This window comes from Protobothrops mucrosquamatus, unplaced genomic scaffold (genome assembly GCF_001527695.2).
Source record: "Protobothrops mucrosquamatus isolate PMUCROS unplaced genomic scaffold, P.Mucros_1.0 scaffold1309, whole genome shotgun sequence".
Lineage (NCBI taxonomy): Eukaryota > Metazoa > Chordata > Lepidosauria > Squamata > Viperidae > Protobothrops > Protobothrops mucrosquamatus.
The window spans coordinates 1-20068 of NW_015387510.1; positions in this window are offsets into that span (position 1 = coordinate 1).

Here is a 20068-nt window from a genome sequence, read left to right on the forward strand (position 1 = left end):
GATTGTCTATCCATGTTAAAGGATCAAAGGCTAGTACTGATTAATAATAGATTTAAGGGTGGCAGGTAAAAAAGTAAATAGATTACTTCCTACAGTAGAAATAAAGTTTAATATTTTAGTTGTATTGCCTGACTCTAGGGTTGACTTGCTTAGTGAGATCAGCCTTGGCAATAAAGCATATCTCCTTACTTTCTTACTTTTAAATGTTTTGTGATGGCAGCATATTAAAACTAAGAGTGATGTATTTAAACTGAGAACAGGTGGGCCTTGGATGGCCTTTTGGGATCTGACAAGACTATCCATATTCTCTGGAAAAGAGCAAAGCATGGTCAAAATGCATTGTTTGGCTTCTCTGTTTGCTAGCTGCACTTTTTATATACTATAGCTGGCAAGGAAATGAAAGTCACATCATTTTGAACACTTGAAAAGCAATAAACACTCTGATTGCCTTAAGCTGTATTCCTTGATTACAAAAAAAGAGGGGTTTTTTTGGAGTACTTCCCTTTACATTTCCAATTAACTGCCTTTCAGTGTTATGTCTGATTCTTTAGACTAGGTGTGTGTAAATTGTGGCCACCAGATCTTGAATTTTGGCTGGCCTGTCCCCTCTGGCTGAACCTCTTTGGCCCTAATTGCTGAAAATTGGTGGTAGGGCTCGCTGCCATTTTGAAGCAGGAAACGCACAAAAACGTTACTGTAAGCCTAGCCCAGCTTTAGAAAAGAGGAGAAATCTCAGAACTTCTCTCTCAAATTAAAGAAAAGGGAAGTTTGATGTCTCAGCCCCTACCTGTTTACATCCTTGTTATGCTTTTCAACAAGATCCTTAATTGCAGCCCTCAACTGCAAGGTGATAAATCTTCACTTTGCTTCAGTCAAACAAGCCAGCTTTCTAGCCCAGCATTTGAACTTCTTATTGAAACAGCAATGGGGAAAGGCTGTTACTTAATAATGGCAGGAGAAATAGTAGTCTTCATACGTCCACATTGCAGAAGAAAACTATGAAGCTTAAGATTTTTCAGTATGGTGCCTAGGTGGTGCCCACCTCTTTGGGATTTGAAAGATTCAAATTTTGTGGATCAGGGAAAAATGGAAAGATATCTCTTTCCTATCAAAATGTTAGTGATGAGGCTTTCATAGTTAGAATTAGAATTAATTCTAATTAGAATTAGAATCTGATCATTTGTTAGAGATCCAATTCTCTGGGGCAAATTTAGCAGTGGAAAATATGGTTTCGTATGTAATCTGATACTGTGCGATTCCTTTTCCAAATCAAAACAAAAGCTTCAAAGGGAAACAGTTTTGGAAAAACCCCATAACCTTTTTTCCCCCTTGATTCTGAAGATGATGTAAATGTGTGGTTGTCTGTTCCTACTTCTCTCTCTAATATTTCTGTGAAAAATCAAACTGAAAGCAGAACATCCACCAACATTCATCCAGATCAAATCATTTGGAAGAAAGTATTTTGTGCAATTTTTCTCCGGCAGGCTCAGGAAAATCAGCCTATTATCTCTTTCTAAAAATTTGAAAGGACAGTTGGCTACTATATTGGCTTTTCAAGAAGTCTTGTTGAATCCTTTCCTAGTAGACATGAAAGTCTTCCCCAGGGGATGCCACAATTCAAGACATCAAATATTAGGCAAAATTTATGATCTGCGACTGAAGAAAAAGGAGAATTCTGAATTTCACATCCAGATTTTAAAGACGATATGCCTTGTCTCAGCTACTGAGTATGTTTAAGCCATGCTCTAATTTTTACTAATAAGTAGATTGAGTTACACATTGCTATTGAGGGAGTGGTCTAATTCATTCATAAAAGCTTTTAAGTTTATAACCAGTTTGATTATTTAGATAACAAGCTGATTTTCCCTTGAGCCAGAAACTAAGCAGAGTTGGGTTAGTACTGGAATTCCAAGATTAAACCAGGAATTTGAAAAAAAAAACCCTGGGAAAATATAGTGATAATCCACTTCTGCACTAAAAAGTGAGCTAAGACTAAAGGAGACTTTGCAGTCTTTCTATTTTCAGAAACTTTGTAGAATTATGGGCTTCAAATTTTGCATTTTTTTGCAGGGGGATGCATTGCATTTCAAGCAGGGATAAGCTAAATGTTGGTTACTGAGAATTGATTTGTTTGTTAGATGGAGAAGGTGGTACAATTTTAAAAGATGGTGGAGGAAAAAAATGATCCTTCGGTTCAAATGCTAGAATTGTGAACATTCCTTTGTGTTAACAAGTGATTTCTTGCAGGGAAGAGGCTAAAGAAAATAATTTTCACAAACCTGGACATCTTTCACTGCTGACTGTCCATGCAACATTACTGTTTTATCACCCTTTAATTCTTAAAAAAATGTTGAAGAATAGGGAACAATCTGAAAATACCATTCTCTATGCAGTCTCTCTGGAGAACAATTCATGAGCCCTTGCTCATATTGTATTAAATGATAAATTCTGTCAGGTGTGTGCTTGTATTTTTGGCATATTTTTTTCATTCTCATTCATTTAAACAACAAGGGTTACAACTGGGCAAAAATCAGCTCGTTTTAATGGAATGGCAAAATTTTGAGTAGGAAGCTTCATTGCAAGCAAATATTTCATTTCCAGGGCATAAACTACTATACATAGGAATAACAGTAATCCTTTTTTCCCCCCTCAAGTCCAACTAAAATAAGAGCAACCAGGATTTTTGAAGATTTTCTCCCCCCTTTTTAACAAATTAGGGTAGCTATCTTCAAATTTTGCTGGTTTTAAAAGTAATGTCAGCAAAGGCTATTTGATATGACCTGCTTACTTTATGTGCTGCGTTTTATTGTGGCCCATTTAGAGGGTTCATTTGCTGAAACAAGAATCTATTTCTGTTTAGTTTATTTTTGATTTAACAATACTGCATGCACAGTAGTATCAAGGAGGATTTTATCTTCATTCTATAAATCTCTTCTGATAGGACTCTTAATCTGGCAGAATGGAGCAAAGCCAAAGTAATATTGTGTGCCAACAAAAAATGCTCCCATTGCCCATGTCCAGATGTGATAATCTTTCTTTTTCTTTAATTACATCTCTGTTTGATAGGCTGGCTCACTGGCATACCTGCCAGTAAATTTTTTATGCCCCTGCAAAAGGACCGTAGATGGTAACTGTCTAGCTTTTGTTTATTTCAAGCTTGTTGTTCACCAGATGGTGGAATAGATGATGAACTAAAACTGAGGAGGTGATCAGAATGACCAAAACTTTGAACATTAAAAAGTTCTTTAACTTCATTACAATTCAGGTTTAGTGATTTGAAGATGATCATGTTGTTGTTTTGTTAGCAGTGACTTTAGGAATGGATGGCAACTCATAGAAAGAGAAGATAAAAGTCAGTTACAAAGAGTATAATAATAGCAACAGCACTTAGACTTATATACCGCTTCATAGTGATTTACAGTCCGCTCTAAGTGGTTTACAGAGTCAGCATATTGGCCCCAACAATCTGGGTCCTCATTTTAGCGATCTCGGGAGGATGGAAGGCTGAGTCAACCTTGAGCCAGGCAGAATTGAACTCCTGGCAGTGAGCAATATCTCAGGGGCTGCCACAAAGAAGAGGGAGTCAAGCTATTTTCCAAAGCACCTGAAGGCAGGACAAGGAGCAACGGGTGGAAGCTAACCAAAGAGAGAAGCAACCTAGAACTAAGGAGAAACTTCCTGACAGTTAGAACAATTAACCAGTGGAACAACCTGCCTCCAGAAGCGGTGAATGTATCAACACTGGAAGTTTTTAAGAAGAAACTGGACAGCCATTTGTCCGAAATGGTATAGGGTTTCCTGCCTGAGCAGGAGGTTGGACTAGATGACCTCCAAGGTCCCTTCCAACTTTATTATTATTATTATTATTATTATTATTATTATTATTATTATTATTATTATTATTATTATTATTATTATTATTATTATTATTATTANGATTGTCTATCCATGTTAAAGGATCAAAGGCTAGTACTGATTAATAATAGATTTAAGGGTGGCAGGTAAAAAAGTAAATAGATTACTTCCTACAGTAGAAATAAAGTTTAATATTTTAGTTGTATTGCCTGACTCTAGGGTTGACTTGCTTAGTGAGATCAGCCTTGGCAATAAAGCATATCTCCTTACTTTCTTACTTCTAAATGTTTTGTGATGGCAGCATATTAAAACTAAGAGTGATGTATTTAAACTGAGAACAGGTGGGCCTTGGATGGCCTTTTGGGATCTGACAAGACTATCCATATTCTCTGGAAAAGAGCAAAGCATGGCCAAAATGCATTGTTTGGCTTCTCTGTTTGCTAGCTGCACTTTTTATATACTATAGCTGGCAAGGAAATGAAAGTCACATCATTTTGAACACTTGAAAAGCAATAAACACTCTGATTGCCTTAAGCTGTATTCCTTGATTACAAAAAAAGAGGGTTTTTTTTGGAGTACTTCCCTTTACATTTCCAATTAACTGCCTTTCAGTGTTATGTCTGATTCTTTAGACTAGGTGTGTGTAAATTGTGGCCACCAGATCTTGAATTTTGGCTGGCCTGTCCCCTCTGGCTGAACCTCTTTGGCCATAATTGCTGAAAATTGATGGTAGGGCTTGCTGCCATTTTGAAGCAGGAAACGCACAAAAACGTTACTGTAAGCCTAAATACAGCTTTAGCCCAGCTTTAGAAAAGAGGAGAAATCTCAGAACGTCTCTCTCAAATTAAAGAAAAGGGAAATTTGATGTCTCAGCCCCTACCTGTTTACATCCTTGTTATGCTTTTCGACAAGATCCTTAATTGCAGCCCTCAACTGCAAGGTGATAAATCTTCACTCTGCTTCAGTCAAACAAGCCAGCTTTCTAGCCCAGCATTTGAACTTCTTATTGAAACAGCAATGGGGAAAGGCTGTTACTTAATAATAGCAGGAGAAATAGTAGTCTTCATACGTCCACATTGCAGAAGAAAACTATGAAGCTTAATATTTTTCAGTATGGTGCCTAGGTGGTGCCCACCTCTTTGGGATTTGAAAAATTCAAATTTTGTGGATTAAGGAAAAATGAAAGGAGATCTCTTTCCTATCAAAATGTTAGTGATGAGGCTTTCATAGTTAGAATTAGAATTAATTCTAATTAGAATTAGAATCTGATCATTTGTTAGAGATCCAATTCTCTGGGGCAAATTTAGCAGTGGAAAATATGGTTTCGTATGTAATCTGATACTGTGCGATTCCTTTTCCAAATCAAAACAAAAGCTTCAAAGGGAAACAGTTTTGGAAAAACCCCATAACCTTTTTTTCCCCTTGATTCTGAAGATGATGTAAATGTGTGGTTGTCTGTTCCTACTTCTCTCTCTAATATTTCTGTGAAAAATCAAACTGAAAGCAGAACATCCACCAACATTCATCCAGATCAAATCATTTGGAAGAAAGTATTTTGTGCAATTTTTCTCCGGCAGGCTCAGGAAAATCAGCCTATTTGAAAGGACAGTTGGCTACTATATTGGCTTTTCAAGAAGTCTTGTTGAATCCTTTCCTAGTAGACATGAAAGTCTTCCCCAGGGGATGCCACAATTCAAGACATCAAATATTAGGCAAAATTTATGATCTGCAACTGAAGAAAAAGGAGAGTTCTGAATTTCACATCCAGATTTTAAAGACGATATGCCTTGTCTCAGCTACTGAGTATGTTTAAGCCATGCTCCAATTTTTACTAATAAGTAGATTGAGTTACACATTGCTATTGAAGGAGTGGTCTAATTCATTCATAAAAGCTTTTAAGTTTATAACCAGTTCGATTATTTAGATAACAAGCTGATTTCCCCTTGAGTCAGAAATTAAGCAGAGTTGGGTTAGTACTGGAATTCCAAGATTAAACCAGGAATTTGAAAAAAAAAACCTGGGAAAATATAGTGATAATCCACTTCTGCACCGTTGCCAAGAGATCTGCATGGGGGAATCACTAAAAAGTGAGCTAAGACTAAAGGAGACTTTGCAGTCTTTCTATTTTCAGAAACTTTGTAGAATTATGGGCTTCAAATTTTGCATTTTTTTGCAGGGGGATGCATTGCATTTCAAGCAGGGATAAGCTAAATGTTGGTTACTGAGAATTGATTTGTTTGTTAGATGGAGAAGGTGGTCCAATTTTAAAAGATGGTAGGGGAAAAAATGATCCTTCGGTTCAAATGCTAGAATTGTGAACATTCCTTTGTGTTGACAAGTGATTTCTTGCAGGGAAGAGGCTAAAGAAAATAATTTTCACAAACCTGGACATCTTTCACTGCTGACTGTCCATGCAACATTGCTGTTTTATCACCCTTTAATTCTTAAAAAAATGTTGAAGAATAGGGAACGATCTGAAAATACCATTCTCTATGCAGTCTCTCTGGAGAACAATTCATGAGTCCTTGCTCATATTGTATTAAATGATAAATTCTGTCAGGTGTGTGCTTGTATTTTTGGCATATTTTTTTCATTCTCATTCATTTAAACAACAAGGGTTACAACTGGGCAAAAATCATCTCGTTTTAATGGAATGGCAAAATTTTGAGTAGGAAGCTTCATTGCAAGCAAATATTTCATTTCCAGGGCATAAACTACTATACATAGGAATAACAGTAATCCTTTTTTTCCCCCTCACGTCCAACTAAAATAAGAGCAACCAGGATTTTTGAAGATTTTCTCCCCCCTTTTTAACAAATTAGGGTAGCTATCTTCAAATTTTGCCGGTTTTAAAAGTAATGTCAGCAAAGGCTATTTGATATGACCTGCTTACTTTATGTGCTGCGTTTTATTGTGGCCCATTTAGAGGGTTCATTTGCTGAAACAAGAATCTATTTCTGTTTAGTTTATTTTTGATTTAACAATACTGCATGCACAGTAGTATCAAGGAGGATTTTATCTTCATTCTATAAATCTCTTCTGATGGGACTCTTAATCTGGCAGAATGGAGCAAAGCCAAAGTAATATTGTGTGCCAACAAAAAATGCTCCCATTGCCCATGTCCAGATGTGATAATCTTTCTTTTTCTTTAATTACATCTCTGTTTGATAGGCTGGCTCACTGGCATACCTGCCAGTAAATTTTTTATGCCCCTGCAAAAGGACCGTAGATGGTAACTGTCTAGCTTTTGTTTATTTCAAGCTTGTTGTTCACCAGATGGTGGAATAGATGATGAACTAGAACTGAGGAGGTGATCAGAATGACCAAAACTTTGAACATTAAAAAGTTCTTTAACTTCATTACAATTCAGGTTTAGTGATTTGAAGATGATCATGTTGTTGTTTTGTTAGCAGTGACTTTAGGAATGGATGGCAACTCATAGAAAGAGAAGATAAAAGTCAGTTACAGAGAGTATACTAATAGCAACAGCACTTAGACTTATATACCCTTCATAATAATTTACAGTCTGCTCTAAGTGGTTTACAGAGTCAGCATATTGGCCCCAACAATCTGGGTCCTCATTTTAGCGATCTTGGGAGGATGGAAGGCTGCGTCAACCTTGAACCAGGCAGAATTGAACTCCTGGAAGTGAGCAATATCTCAGGGGCTGCCACAAAGAAGAGGGAGTCAAGCTATTTTCCAAAGCACCTGAAGGCAGGACAAGGAACAACGACGGGGGGAAGCTAACCAAAGAGAGAAGCAACCTAGAACTAAGGAGAAACTTCCTGACAGTTAGAACAATTAACCAGTGGAACAACCTGCATCCAGAAGGGGTGAATGCACCAACACTGGAAATTTTTAAGAAGAAACTGGACAGTCATTTGTCCAAAATGGTATAGGGTTTCCTGCCTGAGCAGGGGGTTGGACTAGATGACCTCCAAGGTCCCTTCCAACTTTATCATTATTATTATTATTATTATTATTATTATTATTATTATTATTATTATTATTATTATTATTATTATTATTATTATTATTATTATTATTATTATTATTAGCAGTGAGTTAGCCCTGCAATACTGCATTCTAACCACTGCACCACCATGGATCTATGTCTGCATCACAGATGTATAGATATTGGTTCTACCTTTCTGTTGACTAGAAAAACTTGTTGCTTACAATTCAAGGAACTATAGCTACATAAGACAAGTTCCTGTGTGTTAAGGCTGAGCCATAGGCACCTGTTGAAATGGAGCCAGATAGTATTTAGAGTGCCAGAGTAAGAAGCTCAAGCCAAATCTAGAGAATAACGCCAGAGGGCAAAATTGAAGAGCAAATCAAAACTTGATAAGAACCTGGATTAAAAAAAATACTTTATGAAGCTCTTTCTGCCAGTGGCCCAACGGTATGGCCACGTCAAAGTATGGGACTCAGGGGTCTACTCCAGATCACAGTTAAGGTGCTTCCCATATAAGGTAACTGGCAGATTTCTGTTTCTAGACTTGGTTGGCTCCTAAGATGCTGAATCACTTGTATTCCCTGAAGCGATATTATCTATACAATTGCATCTTTCATTTCAATTTGAATTTGAAACTCTTAATGATGTCTGGTAAACAATAATTTTCTAACGACAGTAGGGAAATTTTATCTTATTAAACCAAAAACAACTTGGCAGACTGTATGAAGCCATGAAGGCACTACGTGTGACAATTCATTGCAAATATATTCGTCTTTCTTTCAGAGTGTACTAGGATTCAGAGCAATGGTTTTTCAGTCTTCGCAACTTTAAGATGTATGAACTTCAACTCCCAGAATTCAGCATAGGTAATTCTGGGAATTGAAGTCCACCCATCTTAAAATTGACAAGATTGAAACATTGGTTTAGAGTTTACAGATTATACTTGGAATACTGCATCCAGTTTTGGTCACCACAATGTAAAAAAGATGTTGAGACTCTAGAGTACAGAGAAGAGCAACAAAGATGATTAGGGGACTGGAGGCTAAAACATATAAGGAACGGTTGCTGGAATTGGGTATGTCTAGTTTAATGAAGAGAAGGACGAGGGGGGACATGATAGCAGCCTTCCAATATCTTAGGGGCTGCCACAAAGAAGAGGGAGTCAAGCTATTCTCCAAAGCGCCTGAAGGCAGGACAAGAAGCAACGGGTGGAAACTAACCAAAGAGAGAAGCAAGGATCTTGATTCCTCTTTGAAGGACTGTCAATCTTGTTAATTGGTCACCTTGTTGGACGGAGGTCTTCGCCACTTACGCGGTTGTGACCAAGTTTTTAAGAAGAAACTGGACAGCCATTTGTCCGAAATGGTATAGGGTTTCCTGCCTGAGCAGGGGGTTGGACTAGATGACCTCCGAGATCCCTTCCAACTTTATCATTATTATTATTATTATTATTATTATTATTATTATTATTATTATTATTATTATTATTATTATTATTATTATTATTATTATTATGAGGTTGTTATGGATATAATGTAACATGCTATTTATATTAGATTAAAATGAGGCCCAGGGAATTTTTTTGTTCAGCATATTCTGTGACCTAACAAACCGATTAAGCCATAATATTTTTTGTTGTGAACCATAGCATATTAGGAAAACTGAGCAAATGTGTATTAATCCAGATTTAATTGTTTAATCTAACTAGTATTTAAAGTGGTGGTTCTCCTAAGTCTTACCCAAATATTTGTTTTCTGAACTCTGATTGTTGAGATCCTAACTGGAGGTGCTTGACAGAATGCTTTACCATGCAAAAGGATGTCACATTAATCGTTGCTTTCTCAGGTCATTTCCTTGAGTTTTTTTAAACTTAGTTTAATAATTTTTGTGAATTTATTTGCAAAGCTAGCCTTGGAGTGGGACCAATAGAGAGATTTTTAGAGGTACAATTCAATAAAATCCAGCATCCTACTTGGCATGATGGGGCGTGTTTTGCACATTTTACCTACACAGAGCCTTGGACTACAAAATACGATGCAGTCATTGTCCCACATTCTCCCAAATTTGGCAATGTGACATGACTGTCGAAATAGTTCTGAGATTTGGGAGCCTAGCAGTGCATTAACAAAAGTCTTAACGTCCCTGCTTTGTTATTATCCCAGTGCTCAGGTTTTTTTCATCTACTCCAGCGTTTTCCCAAATGTAGAAGGGAGCTTTTGCTTTTCTACCCGATTTGTTAGCGACATTGTATTAGCCCGTTATCTCAAGTGCAAGGTTAAACAACATTTTTTTCCCCCTTTTCTTCTTTCCCTCAACACATTCTTCTCGCATCTTTTCTCATAGCAGAAAGGCAGAGTTATTTACTTGGCTAACATTCTGTGCAATAGACTAATCAATCTGTCTTCTGCTTTAATAGAGCCGTGCCTGAGTCAGAGTGAATTTTGTGTAATCATCTTATCCCGTAATACTAGGATGAGCAGCTGGAGCAGCATCCTCAAATGTTATCTGTGTAGTGATTTGGGAGGGCAAGAAGGAGAGGAGGGTGGGGGGAGAAAGCTGCACAGAATATGAGTTTGGAATCCATTTGGCCTTTTTCAGTTCAGAGGGCTTCTGATCCTTATCCTTTTCCTACGCATGCTGTTCTGTTCAATGCATCACAGCCGGATCTGTTTGCAGAGACGGAATGTGGCTCTTCATAGGACTAGGGAGATTTCTGCTTGCAAGGCTTACCCAGAGGAAAATCAGAACTACTTATAAACAGTTGGCTTATGAAAAAAAAGAGGTGGGGATAAAGTATGAAATGGAAGCTTGGGAAATGCTTCCAGCCTTAACATCCCCAAAGCTGATTTATTTTATTTCTTTTTAAAGCAAAGTATGTTTAATCTTAGCTCCCAGTTGTATTGCAAGTGACAAAGCTACAACTTGTGAAGTTCTTACATGGGGCTATAATGCCAATGGTGCTTGTGTGCAAGTGTGAGTGCGCGCACGGGCAGGAATCTTTTTGCAAACACGTGTATCCTGCAGATGGTATTCAGAGGATGGGGGGAGCTAGTGATGCATGCCAGAGAAAAGGTTTGCATAACAACAGTAGCCCTCACTTCTGCTATTGCTTTGAGTTATGTTGTGGCATGTAGACAATAAATCATGTCTTTTTCAGGTAGCATGTTGAGAAATAAGTTTCTTACAAACAGCAAAGTGGAAGGGGAAAAGAAAGGGAGGGGAAGGAAAGGAAAGGAAAGGAAAGGAAGAAAGGAAGGAAGGAAAATGGGGAGAAACTGCCATGCCAATCCAGGGAGAGAAGCTTGTCTCTAGCCTAGAGTCATTTTCTAGGGTTTTTAAAAGGAGGAAGATTAAAAATAGAATTTTATATCTGTAATCCGAAAGCCATTTATATTTGCAGCCCGAATGTATTACAACCCGCCTTGAACCTGAGCCTCTTCTACTACATCGTTTGGCTGACTTTTTTTGACTCCTGACCATAACAAGGTTACAATCCTCCTTCTCATTTCTAAACCTGTTCTCTAAGCCCCTGCCTACATTGATAAAATTCTGTTCTACTGCAGCAAAACTCCATTTCGTATTGCCCAGAGCCAGCTGAAACATAATCTTGAACTATTTTCTGAGCAAATTTAATTCTGAATACCCTGTACAATTGTTTTCCTCTAGCAGAAGATCTCTAAATGTCTTGGGATTAAACTTCTGTCAACTCCAATCGGCACATGAAGTCAGGAGGAAAATGGGAGTTGTAATCTAATGCATCAAGAAGGCAATAGATTGAGAAAGGATGCTGTCGTATCAGCCACGATTTCTTATTTAGACAAAATAAAAAAAAGGGGAAAAAGTCTTCTGGCATGTCTTTGCAATTGCTGATGTTCCCTTAAAAATCAATCGTTGCTGCAATCAATGTGTATTGTATATACTCCTGATTAACCCACACGGTAACATTTTTATTTGTTGAATTTTGTTACTGCATATGGTAAGTTTTGCGTCTCTGCAGGTTGGCTGGGAAGGGAGAATAATCGGTGAGACAGAGAAAGAAAATGATCCAAGTTAAAAATACCCCATATGTCCAGCTGTAGTATTTTCTTCCCTACTGTTGCTTGGCTTGGATTTTTATTGCAAATTAAAACTATATGAATATTGATACGAAATTTAATAATTCCATCTATATTCCAGAAATTATATGATCAGAGAAAAAAAACCTTTCTATGTTCCTAGCTATGGAGCTTATAACTCCTTTCCTTTCCTCTCCTCTCCTCTCCTCTCCTCTCTCCTTTCCCTTCCCCCTTTTATGTATTAAAAATGAATCTGTGATTTGATTAAAGAAGTCAAAATGACCATACTTGCATTATGTAAAGAAGATATTTTCCACGGAAGGAGAAATAATTGGCATCCAGGAATGGCTTTCCCAGCATCATTCAGAGCTGCATACAAAACTCACGGTTCAGTGAGGCTTTGATCACATCCATGTACTGAAATGCCGCTCATAATTAAGTGCATGCGAAACAATCGTATATTGCATATTTATCCATTTTCTTTTTTTCCCTCTGTTTCCTCTGCCCCAGAGATTGCAAGATCTGGAGCAGAGATCTGAACTGTATACACACAATAAACGTTGTTGCTATTAAAATTACATAGTAGTCCTTATGGGAGGAGAAAAATGGCTTTTTATGCTTCTTGGTTAAGATGGCCTTTTTTCCCAGACATAAAAAATCCAAACTGCTGTATCTATTCTGAGTACTTGTATTGAACTAAGGTTTTTACTGTTGTGGGAATATTTCATATTTTGAACATATTTAGAGACATGTTTTTCCATTCTTAAGCCATCCTGAAGATGCAGGGTTGAGCGTAACTGTCCATGAGACATTTGTCTTCATTTTATTCATTTTTCTGTGCCTTGGGATGGGGAGTAAAAACCAGACAATGCACTTTTGAAGAGTTATTTCTTAACTGTATGCTGCAGTGATTCATGTTATTTAAATTTTTAAAAATCCCAGTAAGATTCACTGTGGTTTTACCCACTCACAGTTAAACAAAAGTTGCCAAATACACTAGGAAGGTGGTTGGGAATCTGATCATGAGTTACTGTTCAAATAAACCCTTATTTTTCCAGGAACGTTATCAGAACATACTGCTGCAGTTGAATGTCACTGTGGTATGTTTCAGTAAATTATCTCAAAAGTGACATATCAGGTTTTCGGATACATCCAAGCTGCTCTTGTCTTTGTCTTCACGGTGTAGATCAAAATGCCAAAATAGCAGGCAGAAACCATGCTTTGCTGCTTTCAATATATATATATCCACTTATGATTTCATTCTTGGGTTTCCCCTGCCCTTGGCATGATAATTCCTTGATATAACAAGAGAGCTTTGTTTGCCAAATAGGATGAATCAGAAAATAAACATGATGTCTGGAAGTTTTAAGTTTTCCACTTAACAACTGATGTGTCTGTTCCAATGGAGAAACAAGTCCGTTTTGGAATCTTCCCAGGAGCTGATCAGTCATGTTTTCCAGCAGTCGGGCGTGTTACCCAATTTGCTTTATGCTCCTCCTATGGGAAAGCTTTGGGGGCATTTTTCCATATTAACAACTTGTAATCCTAGGGTTTTCAGTTCCTCTGAATGGCATGAGAATTGTGAATAATGTTGCTTGCTCATTGGCTTAAGTGCAGTGACTGCTGTGGGGAAAGAAATGTTTGCAACATCTTCTGTAGATAAAAAAAAAATCCAGATAGCATGGCCTTTTAATATCATGGAAGAGAACCAAATATATGTCAAGTGTGATGAGATTGCCTTGCTTTTAATTGTTTGTTCTGGTTAGGTTTCAAGAAATATCTCACTATTTGGAAACAAACTCTGGGATACACCAGCTCTATTGTTATAATGAAACATGTCTTCCTGTTCTTGTTGGCATAATCTTAAAACTTGACGCATAGGTATTTAAGGATTTTTCTCCCCCCTGTATATTCCTCTTCTTTTGAAATTCTTTAAGCATCCTCTGTGGCAGCAAGCTTCCTTGGACAGCCAATTTATCCACAAATGAGCATAAAACCCATGTAATTGAAAGTGAGTGCCAAAGCATCTGATGCTCAGTTCTGAATGCTTGCCCAAATTGGAATAGAAAACAGACCCACCAAACCAGATCTCAACATATCCAAGTTAAATATATTTCCATTATTGTCAGATGAATAAAAGACTATAAAATAATAATTTTCTCTCTTTCATTAAGACATTTTGATAGAAGAAACCAGATTGATTAGAAGACTTTGCTGCTAAGATGTTGATGAAATTGCTCTGATCTGTATAAATCATAATCAAGTACTGTATGAATGTTGACCGTTTTAAGGCCTATTGGTGATCATTTTCATAAGTGCACCATCTATTTTGTAAATTTTTAGTAGAAATTTTTCTTTCATCCACCTAGATGTCAGTGTTTGATTAACTTCTGATACACCTTGCAGGTGAAATTCATGTTTAGGTACTCTTGCTTTATGTCATTCTGTGAGTTTTGTTGATGGCCATCTGACAGATGCAGGGAGACAGATTGAACAGGAAGCAAACTAATATTATGTTAGATTGGGTAGAGCAGATTGCTTCCGGATTTATTGTTGACTTCTGTACAACTCTCTGGATAGCCTTGAAAAAAAAACTACAACCTCTCATCAAACCAGCATCAAACTGTTGCAGCAAAGATGAACTGAAGCATATAATTTAAATACAAAAGGTACGAAGTTCTGAGGTTCACTGAAGAAAGGAGACATACCAATATGATAAAGATCTACTATTTGAACAAATTTCTAGAAATGTTTGAAGCAAAAGTTAGATGAGTAGTAGTAGTAGTAGTAGTAGTAGGGAGGTTGAGAAACACTGGTCTAGACTTTGAGAACAAAACAAAGATAGATCCAGACACAAAAACCATACTCTCTGTGTCTATATCACTTTTCCTTCTGCAAAAAGCTATTCATCTGTACTTTCAGATCTTTCTTTTTTCAAGATTACCTCCAAGCACACATTGATACTCCTTGGCTACTTTTATGCACACATCTATATATATACATGCACACACAGAGACATTTAGCTTTTTATTTTCTACCTTGCTGTCGTCAAAATGTCTCCCTACAGATAAAGAGGAAAAAGTGCCCTGCTCAATTTTCCTCCCTTGATTCATCTAATTCCATTAATCCTGCTCTTTCTTCTGCAATCAGATGTTCATCCGTATTTGGGTTTTTTCCCTCTTCATTATTTTTATCCTGATTCAAGTTTTCCTACATTGCATGTTGCCATCTTTCTATCCATATTTGCACAACATACTACATTGGTACTTTGCTACTCATTGTTATCTGGTTCTGGAAGGTGCAATGAGTACCAAAAATGATGAGTACCAAACAAAATTTCCCCATAATGTAATGAATCACAAGGCAGTCGACACCAACAAGTTCTAGCTTGTGCATTGTGTATCAAACAAGGGCTGAGTACTGGGACAAAATGTATGTGTCCAAATGCGCTGAGCACCAAATTTGATGAGTTTCAAAGCAGTTTTGTATGAAGGTAGCACTGTACAGGTAATCCTCAATTTAGGATCATTCATTTAGTGACCATTCAAAGTTATGGTGACCCGAAGAAAGTGACTTACAACTATCATAGCATCCCCATGGTCATGTGATCACCATTTGAGACCTTACCAGCTGCCTTCAGATAATCAACGTCAATGGGGAACTGCATGATTCATTTAATGACCACAGTGATTTGTTTAATGACCATGGCAAAAAGGGTTGTAAAATTAATTGTGGTTGCATAATGTCTTGCATAACGATTGTACTGCTTAACAACAAATTGTCTTATCCCTATTGTGGTTGTAAATGGAGGATTACGTGTAGTCTAAAGTGGAGTTGGATAATCTTGGGATCAACATATTTATTCACTTTCTGATTTTTTTTACACACACCCACCTACCCATGTATGTATGTATGTATGCATGTATGTAAATTTGTTGGATTTATAAATGTAAAAAAAAATCTGAATCTTATTAAGACAGACAAAAACATTGTGGAAACAAGCCTAAGATGAATTGCCACAGTCAGTTTAAGTCAGAGTGAATTACCACAGTCAGAGTGAAATCTTGGTGGAATAATGTAGTTTTAACTGGCTGCAGAATGTGAGTGAAGGGAAGAACTTTATAGATGTTTTTCCTCATTTTCCTCATTCCTCAACTGCCAGCTTTCTAGAAGCTGTAGTTTCTGAGACATTTCCTAAGTCCCATATAGAGTATTTTACAATAGGTCAGGTGAGTAGTAATCAGAACACTTAACCATTGAATGTACCTGTTTTGTGAACTAAGGACAGTAAGTTGTAATATGTTTGTTTTTCTTTTTGTTTCAAACTAATTGTTTAATGCAGAATTTGGCACATTGTATCCATTGGGTCATGTAGGAGAAGAACAGGCAAGCTGGGGAGTGGAGTTAAGTGAGTCATCAGCCTAAAGTTGTTACGTTGCCACAAATGGTCTAAGTCCAACCCCTCTTGAATTCTGTTGACTCTTTATCTTGCAGGAATTTAGCATTGAACCTTACTTGACTAGATTCTCGTGTATAGGCTTAAACAATAAATCTTTTGAACTGCAACTTAAGTATGGTCATGATTCTTTGCGCAGGACAGCTCATGTTTAATTGTCTGTTACTGGGCAGTTTGGGAAGGCCATTTGTTTTGGTGAGGTTTGCATCTAGGACTTGCAGGACTTCTTAATATTGATGTGTTTTCAGTTTTTCAAAATCTTTTTATTAACTGATTAAATTAATTTTTAAAATCTTGATCATTTCACAAGTTAAGAATGTAGTGACTATGGCGAATCCATTGCACCAAGTTGATAGGAACCTTCTGCATGGTGTATGCTGATGTATTTTCTTCAGCAGAAAGATCCATTTCATGAAACAGCTGTTATGTTGCAGATTTTTTTTCTGAAATGGTAACTACAAGATGATAGCAAAGAAGCAAAATTTTGAACAATTTTGCCCAGTGGGAAGATGTACAATCTAGTTAAGGACAGCTTGGTTAAAGGATCCAAGTTCTGTAACAGTCTGTTCTCAGACTATCAAGCTGTTTGCAATCACAGTTCTTTATAGGCATTTATTCTGGATCAAGAAGCTGTTTCACCACCTCTCTATAGAGTGATTATCTACTTTGTGCTGATTATCTTGTCATTAAGACAAAACGCCTACAAAATAGGTGCATAAGTCATGTCAACAGGAGTAGCTCTGTAGAGATCTGAAAACTAAAGGCCTTAGGAAGACAAACAAGGAGTTAACATAATTCTAATAGTCTACCACTTTTTCAAGAAAGCACTAACATAATTAGAGATAAGAGGACATTAAAATCACATTTATCACCAGCTTATTATTTTTTCAAATTTAACTAGTCTTCAAAACCTGCTTCTAAATAGCCATTTCCTCAACAAATATGAGTTGTCTACAAGTATAATTGTCTCCTGGGACTCTTTCATAAAGTACCTAGTGCAATGTTTAATTATTACAACACTACCCTTTTAAGGTCTGTGGCCAAGACTAGCATGCTCTTCTCTGTACATTTCATAACAATAGGGTGTAGAGATTAATGAATACAGGTAGTCCTTGACGTACAACCGTTTGTTTAGTGACCATTTGAAGTTACAATGGTACTGAAAAAAGTGACGTATGACTTATGACTGGTTTTCACACCATTGAAGTATCCCCAGGATCATGTGATCTAAATTCGAGGGTTTGGGAATTGGCATGTATTTATGACAGCTGCACTATCCCGAGGTTATATGATTGCCTTTTGTAACCTTCCAACTCAGGTTCCGACAAGCAAAGTCAATGGGGAAGCCAGATTCATTTAATGATCACATGATTCATTTAACAACTGCAGTGATTCACTTAACAGCTGTGACAAAAAAGGCTGTAAAATGGGGTGCAATTCACTTAACAACTGTCTAGCTTAGTAACAGAAATTTTGGTCTCTATTGTGGTCATAAGTTGAGGACTATTTGTTGTCATTTTGGGACCTCTTTCCTACCACCCTAGTGATGGGTTTCTCTTCCTACAGCAGTGGTTCTCAACCTGTGGGTCGGGACCCCATTTGGGGTCGATCGACCATTTCACGGGGTCGCCAAGCAAGGCTGTCCGCCATTTTTTTCCCTGCCATTTTTTTTGCCCGCCATTTTTTCCCCCTTTTTTGGCGGGTGCCTTACCTCCCTTGGGCTGGGCCAGCTGGTGGTCGGCCTGCTCCGTCTCTGCCGCTTGCCAGCTACGCCTCGGCCGGCGCAGGGGGCGGAACCACGCATGCGCGGCGCTCCCGGGCAGGGAAAGTCCTCGACTTACGACTGGTTGGGTAGTCCTTGACTTACGACCGGTTTAGTCCTCGACTTACGACCGGTTTAGTCCTCGACTTACAACCGGTTGGGGTCGCGGCATTAAAAAGGTTGAGAACCACTGTCCTACAGCTTGTGGAAAGCAGGAAACCATTGTCCCCACAATGGCCCTTGTTTCAAAACCCAGGCCAGCCAGAATAAACAAGCAAGTATCAACAACTGCCAAGTGAGCCTTTGTTCTCTCTGGTAACCAAAGCAGAAATGGTTAGGTGGGAACAGAATGGAAAGCCCCAGATAGAAAAAGGGTAAACTAAACTATCTTGGCAATGCGATTGAAAATGCTTTTGGATCAGACACAACGGCCTTTTATGTCCCAATAAGAACCAAATGTTCTACAACACGATCCCAAATAGGTACTTTCAAGATATACTGGAAAAGACATCTGGGAGTTGTGTTTCCTAAAATATCTCAAGGGCACCAGGGTGGAGGAAGTAATCTCACATTCTGCCACATCTGTTTACTTCAGGGATATGTAGATAATATATAAACAACCGTTTAGAACAAACCTTGTTTATATCAATCCAGAGAATCTGTACTAAATCTGCTTAACTCAGATAAGTTAATGGCTGCTTTAAATATCTATAATTTTTTTATACGCATAATTTTGAGTGACACCCCTCTCCCAAATTTCCCTTTTAAAACTGCTGAAGGCAAGAGCTAAATTTGTGAATTATAGGCTGTTTCGGCAGATATTAGCTGAAACGGTAGAAGGGAATAATTAGGCATCCTTGGCTGATCTTGAAAAAACTTAGTAAGGTTGATCTGAGGATAGGAAACCAAACAGGGAATTCCAGGGTGGTAAATTAAATAAGGAAATTGAGAAAGCATCTTGAAAGAAGACAATATCAAAACATTTCCTGTAATGTTGCCAAAAATCCCTATATGGTTGTGTCATCAACAGTTGAACCATCTAGTCATAGAAAATTATCATCCTGGCTTGGTTTTGAGATGACCAACCTAACCTGATTTTTTTGCTGTGGTTCCAATATGGAATACTGATGTACAAGAATAAATGTATACATCTAGGTCAGGGGTAGGCAACCTTGGCTCTTTTATGACTCGTGGACTTCAATTCCCAGAATTCCTGAGCCAGCACAGCTGGCTCAGGAATTCTGGGAGTTGAAGTCCACGAGTCATAAAAGAGCCAAGGTTGCCTACCCCTGATCTAGGTTATTGTAGTTCTAGAGCTCCCAATTTGGTAGCTTTGGACATCTCTCTGTTCATAGATATTTTGTTTGGTGCCCTGTATTGTGTGTTTTTTTAAACATTAACAACAGGTTTAAATGAAAAAAATGAGAAGCAGATAAGCTCTAAAACAAAGGACCAAGCTGACTCATCTTTATTTCTAAGAATTTCTCTTGATCCATCTACCTTTCCTTTGACGATAGGTTGCAGTCTCATTGTCTTTGGAGAAGAACATACATGTGTACAAAAAAAACCCACAAGAGAGATGGTGAAATAATCTTGGAAATCAATGTTCTGTGATCAGTTATAATCCCCCATGGTAACTCTTTGTGGAGGAGAAAGTTCTCCTCAGGAAAACACCCATGATACGACTTTCTCTTCCCTATTACATCCACCTGATTAATCAAGATCAAAAAGCATGGTATGTTACAGATCCCATCAATTAGGAATGCAGATCTGGTGGGCCCACAAAAAAGGGCCTTCTCTATGGTAGTCCCTTTATGGAATATTATTCCTCCCATGGTATGTTTGGACCCCAACCCTATTGCTTTTCCAAAAGGCCCTAAAATGGTTTTGTCACTGGGCCTGGGGACCATGAATGGAAATGGAGCTGATGAAGTGGTTGATTTGATTATGTTGCTGCTGCCATGGGTAGGAAGGGCTGGGCT